General features: G+C 37.7%; 1 non-coding gene across 1 annotated transcript; it reads left to right on the top strand.

The window, feature by feature from the left end:
- The first annotated feature begins 384 nt into the window (after window positions 1–384).
- LOC115873799 lies at window positions 385–572 on the top strand. The gene has a single exon (XR_004048595.1). It is a non-coding gene; the product is annotated as a U2 spliceosomal RNA (small nuclear RNA).
- Window positions 573–6,766: the final 6,194 nt, after the last annotated feature.

The following is a 6,766-nucleotide window of genomic DNA, read 5'->3' on the forward strand; positions in this document are numbered from 1 at the left end:
CAAGCCCATAAGTCCACCATGAACCCATATGTCCGACATCAATCCACAAAGTCCTCCTCCCTCTCACAAAACACACACAATGACACCAACGGCAGGAGGAAAGCCAAGTCAGTGAGCATTTACACATCTCAGTGCTGGCAGAGGTCTCCAGAAGGCTGCTCCAACACCCAGGGCTGCATCAGGGTAGGTCCACGCACCTTCTCCTTGGGGATGTCTCACAGCTGAAGCAGGGAACTGGCTAAGGCAGCTGCACCCTGATCCCACCATCACAAAGCAAGAGACCAAAGAACTAGAAAGGCGAGGCTGACCAAGCCATTTATCTCTCTGCCCTTCAATTAACCCCACATCTGTTTATCGGTCAGGTTTGCACAATAAACTTTAATAATCACTTCTCGGCCTTTTGGCTAAGATCAAGTGTAGCATCTGTTCTTATCAGTTTAATATATCTGCTACGTCCTCTATCTGAGGACAATATATTAAATGGATTTTTGGAGCAGGGAGATGTAATAGGAGCTTGCTCCATCCACTCCACGCGTCGACCTTGCAGTACTTCCAGGAATGGTGCACGTCCTTTTGGAGGAAATAAGTAAATAAATAAATAAACTTTAAGTATCTCATATGATTATCGAAGTTTGAACTAGCCCATATCAGGTTTGTGCCTGAGCATTTCTTGAACAATGCCGCATTTTCACTTCATGCCTCTACAAGGGTTGATAAAGTAGTCTATGATTATTTTAAGTATTTATTCAAATAGTTTTTAAACCACATTTAGAGTGTTATGGTAATATGCACCCACTCTAGTAACATCTGATTATGTCTAACATATGGAAAAATACAACATACATGCCTAATCATATCAATTTTTCACTAAAAGTTGAAGATACAGAAAAATGTTCAAGACCATATCAAAGTTTTTTTTTCTAAGTTAATTTGACCCTTTTCCAAATATAAGACAATTGCATTGCATTTAATTTCATTGATATTTTTCAATACTTATTCCCAATTTTCTTTTTCAAAGTTTAACTCTTAGTTATAATTTTTTTAATAAATCACCTTATTGGGGTTTTTTACAGCTCTTTTAACAATGCATGCATCAGTTTTATCAAACATATTTGTACATATGTTACCTTCATCACTTTCAAAACATTTTCTTTCTACTTGAGCCCTTGGGATCAGCTCCTCTTCTTTCCCTTCCCTTCCACCCTCCCATCCTAGTGACCCCTTGATATTATTCTCATGCGTTACATGGATGGCTGTCTCCCTTCACTCACGTTTCTGTTGTTCCTCCCCCAAGGGCGGGAGGAGGGGGGTTCATTATACATCGATCCTTGTGATCTGTTCCCCCTTTCTTCCCCTTCTCCTCACACCTTCCCACACCCCCATGGTTTCACTACTCCCATTGTTGTTCCTGAGGGTTTTATCTGTCCCGGATTCCGTGTTTTCAGAGCTCTTATCTGTACCAGTGTACATGCTCCAGTCTAGCTGAGTTTCTAAGCTACAACTGGGGTGAAGATAGTCAAGGGGGCTGGGGAGCATTAAAGAAATAGAGGAACATTGTGTGTTTCTTATACTGCACCCTGACTGGCTAGTCCTCTTCTGTGACCCTTCTGTGAGGGGATGTTCATTTGTCTCCGTTCTGACCCCCCTTGTTCGCATCGATATATTGTTTGTTAGAAGATATAGCATCTGGGTCTCAAAGACTTGAAGTTAAAAAAGAGGCCATCTAGCAGGGAAACAAGTCCACCTGGAAGAAGCACACAGTCTGTGATGAAGAGGTGTCGAGCGGATCAGCTATCAGGCACCAGGCATTGATTAAAATGTTTTTGAAAAGACTCAAAAATGTATGTCAGAGCACTATTCATAATTTGCTAAAATATTAAATTTATACTACCATGAGCATTCAAAGGAAATAAGGAATCATACATTTCTCTTTTTTCTTATCATTTTCCTCATTTAATTATGAGTAACTACTCTTCTCAGTTAATTACTACAACTCTGGATGCCTTTCACCATCACCTTCTATCATGCGCATATTTATTTTGGAGTACATTAGGCATTTAAAATCTGTCTAAGAACCATGGATTATAAATTGATTTTGTTGGCAACATTAAATTTTATGGTCATGTGCCAGGTAGATGCTAAAAATACAACATGTATTCCTATACAACTGAGATTTTTTTAAATGTAACCTCCTCTTTTCCTTACATAGGTATGTCCCATTCTTGGTAGTTTAGAGATGTATGTAATTTATAGACACATATGTTTCATACTTGATGGATTCTTCATTAATCAAAACATGTTCTGCCATGTTAGATGCACCTTTTTCAGAAAGAGGTTGATGAAAAAAATAATTAATATCTTGTTAATCTATTGCTATGGAATGCCGTTTAATTTTTTTTAAAATAGTGCTTTTTTTGGGTAATACATTTATATTCAAATCCTGCTTGCTGGAAACATCTTGATTCCAAATTCTATGCTACATTGAATGATTCCCTTCCTCTATGCTTTAAATACAGTTTTCTTCTCCCTAATTGCTGAACATTAGAAAGCTCTAGCTACTCCTAAGGATCTTTTTGACTCCCCTAAATAGTTACAACCTTGCATCTCCAAAGGAGTAGTTCTATTTTGTACCGTGAATTAGAATTGACTTGATGGTTAATGTGTTTGCTTTTGAATATTAAGTGACAAGGAGCCTAATGGTGTAGTGAGTTACCAATTGGGCTACTAATCTTAAGACCAGCAGATTGAATCTACCAGCCATTCCATAGGAAAAAGATGAGGCTTTCTGTTCCAGTAGATTTTTAGGTCAGGAATACCAATAGGGCAGTTCTACTCTGTCTTAGAGTGCCTCTGTATGTCAGAATTGGCTTAATAGCCATGTCTTAGTTCATGGTCCTTACTAAAGGATCATTAATAGTATAATTGTTATGTTCTCAGTTGCTAGCCAAATTATCAGTTGTTTCAAAAAAACAGTCACACTGTGGGAGTCAGTGAGGTGTGGCAGCCTGCTTCTGTAAAGATTTGGGTTTAGGAAAACCTATGGAATAGTTCTACTCTGCTCTACAGAGTCACTATGAACTTGAATCAATTGGATAACACTGGGTTTGGTTTGGGTTTACTAAAGGACCCAGGCTGCTGTAAGCGATTTACATTTAACTGTGAACCGAAAGGTTGTCAGTTTGAATGTACTAGTGGCTCCCTGGAAGAAAACTGTCACTCTGTTTCTGTGAAGAGTATAGCCAAAAACAAACCAAGGAACATTGAAAACAAACAGTAACATGGGAGAAGTTCTACTCGCCAACACAGGTGGTCTCTCCATGCATTGGGTACTACTGAGTGACATAATATACTAAAATTATTTTTTTTCATCTGAAATTTAACTATTATCCTTTAATTTTGTAAACTATGTCACTTCTAGTTATTAGTCATCACTAATAAATAAAGAATCACCCCAGTTAATAAGTAAGTATTGACTGAATAATAGTATCCGTTGGCACATATTCCAGCTATGTATTAAATGGTAATGAAATTGCTTTCCCTCACTTTATTTTACATAAAACAAAAAGCAAACTGACAAGTGTATGACTTCATGTTACAAGACAAATTGGTGAAAACTTTCCCACAATTTTTGTGTATTAGCATTTCACACAACTAGAATAAATAAATAAGTAGATAAATTTAAAAATGGTTTAATCCTTTCCCTTGTCTCATGTCCATTTCTTGTATTGTGATACATCTAGACCCATGTATATTACTGTGATATATTGTTCATGAGGGCATAATTATAAATATAATTAATACCTCCCTTCTCCCCTCTTTTGACTCCACACAATGGCTACATTTATTTCCTCTCTGTCCTGTGCCATAAAATTGTATTTTAAAATGTTAAAGCTCAATGAAAGAACTTTAAAGGGGCTGTCACTAAATTAAAGATTATATTAAAGAGTAGGAAATTTGCAAATAGGAAAACTTAACAAGATCCATCCAACAACTTATTTCATGATGAAAAACATTAGTGGAACTTAATCCAAATTGAATCATCTTCCCTGGGAAATGAGACTTTATGAATATGTGGGAACAAAGGACAGCCAGTGGTCGTAGGCACAGCTGCCAAAAATGAGAACCTGCTCCAGGGCATATTCATTTCACTAGTTAAGTGCTACTTGAACTAATAGCAATTTCTTAGGTGAAAAGAATTTTGATCCTATTCTTATTTTTCCATTATGGAGTTTTGGCATTTCATCAATTGGCATATCCTACCACATTGTGCTGAAATATTTCAGGTATTTTGCGCAGAATATGGAGGTGTGCTTTTATCTATAAAATAAACTCTCAGTTCAGACTGGGATTTTTCCCCCCTCCCCAAAGAAGTGAAGTTGATTACCTGGCATGGGTCCTTCATCACTACTAAAGAAAAAAGAAATGTTAAAAAAAAAAAAAGGAGGACACTAAAGCCCCTGGGGAAATAACGAAGTATAAGTGCTGCAGAGAGAAGCCTGAAATGGAATAATATGTCTTCGGTGAGGACCTCAGTAATAACAATCCATGAGTGATGGGACTTATTGCAAATGGCAAGTGTGCTAAGGGAACAAGTATTAAAAAAAAATGCTGTACTGTGAAGGATACCGTGTCATGTCCTCTGTCTCCTTCCTTTCCCTCACAGATCATTTCTGCTCTTTCCCTCCATTATTCCTCTTTCCAAACAACAATCAATATTAATGTGGACCTAATATCAGCCAATACTGAAAGGTACAGATTTGAACAAGACACAATAACTGATCACAGCATACGTTTGGGGTTATGTTTGTTTGTTTTTAAATGAACACTTACAAACTATAGAACCAGTGTGTTAATCTGGGTACTTTAGAGAAACAAATCCACAGAAACTCATGTGTAAGAGAGAGTTTTATGTAAAGGGTAAGTGCACATCAAGAAAATATCCCAACCCAGTGCTGGCCAAGCCCACAAGTCCAATATTAACCCATTAACCCATATGTCCAACACCAATCCACAAAGTCCTCCTCCATCTCACAAAACACACACAGTGATACCGACTGCAGGAGGAAAGCTGTGTCAGTGAATGTGTAAACATCTCAGCACTGGCAGGGGTCTCCACATGGCTGCTCCAGCACCCAGGGCTGCATCGGAGTAGGTCCATGTGGTTTCTCCTCGGGGATGTTTCGAAGGAAGTGACCCTTGCCAGCTGAAGCAGGGAACTGTTAAGGCAGCTGCACCCTGGTCCGACCATCAGAAGGGAAGAGACCTGAGAACTAGGAAGGCGAGGCTCACCAAGTCATTTATCTCTCCACCCTTCAACTAACCCTACATGTGTTTATCGGCCAGGTTGGCTCAATAAACTAACCCAACCAGCAACAATGGTAATATGTAGGTGATCCTTCAAAACAGGACAATGTGAAACAGGGACCTTTTTCTCCAAGAAGTTATACTTTGAAGGTAGGAGTGGAATTATCAAACAAGATGATGTAAGAGAATCCAATTACATGGGTTATCCAAAGCAATATGTAACAAATAATAATCTGATAGTTATGAGATTTTGTGGTATATAACGCTGATATCAGAAAAAATGTGCTGGATAAGATTATGGAGAACCTAGTAATTTGTATTAAGGAATATGGATTTTGTACTCATTTATTTAAAAAAGCAAACGAAGATAAACAAGCAAGGAAAATGACCGGATTCTAAGTGCAATTTAAGTGTCTGCCTAAAGAATGGTATAGGTGAAAAAGTTTACAGGTTGTTTTGCCAATTAGGCCATCATTTGTCTGTCAGTTTTTGTACTGTGGTTATTTGTGTGTTGCTCTTATGCTGCAAGTTATGTCACCAGAATTTCAAATACCACCCAGGTCACCCAGGTGAACAGCTTTTAGCTGAGCTTCCAGAGTAAGAACACTCTACAGGAGGACTAGGTTGTATCTTTCTGAGGAAGTAGCCATTGAACATCTTTTGAATCACAGCAGAACGCTGTGAGAGATATAGTCAGAAGATAAACTATGACTGAGGAAAAGATGCCTCTCACAGCAGGGTAAACCATGAAGATGTCGAGGGCAGAACGTTTGGGGGAGTAAGTCTTTGAGACCGTCAATGCTGCTGAGATAGAACTCAAATGTAGAAAACGCAACTGTAAACATGTATAAAAAATTAGGGCTTGTGATGTATGAAGCACGAATCTAAGAAAATTTAAAGTGATCAAAAATGAAATCGAATGCATAAAGATTGATATCATAGGCAGTAGTGAGCTGAAATGGATTGGAATAGGCCATTTTAATGAGACAATCATATGATTTACTGTATTACAAATTCAAGGTGAAAAGTGTCCCATTCCTCATCAGAAAGGACATTTCAAGAAGTCTAATGCCTTCTGTGACAGGATAGTATCTATCCCCATACAAGGAAATCCCATTAATATGACTATGACACAGCCCCAAAATAACAAGAACAATTTCTTGGTGTCTCATTTTTTCAGGCCTGTCTATGGGATGATTTGGGGTGCTGATTCAGAAAATTGTATTGGATATGCCACTTCAGTTTTAGTTTCTCAGATATGGTTTAATTAATAAAACTTTACCCTACTCTTTAAAAGATCTCTCCTGCAGAATTAAGAAATCATAACAAGCTTTCTTATTTGAGTGAAAAATTTATGTATTTAAATTATTCAGATTTTGTTTGTGCGTGACCTTTGTTTTACAACTATTTGTTTATTTCCTTTCCTATAATGTTCACTGTTCCAGAAGATGAGTTTCGCTTC

Source organism: Echinops telfairi, unplaced genomic scaffold, assembly GCF_000313985.2.
Source record: "Echinops telfairi isolate 266 unplaced genomic scaffold, ASM31398v2 ScPeMD7_7469;HRSCAF=8507_1, whole genome shotgun sequence".
Taxonomy (NCBI): Eukaryota; Metazoa; Chordata; class Mammalia; order Afrosoricida; family Tenrecidae; genus Echinops; species Echinops telfairi.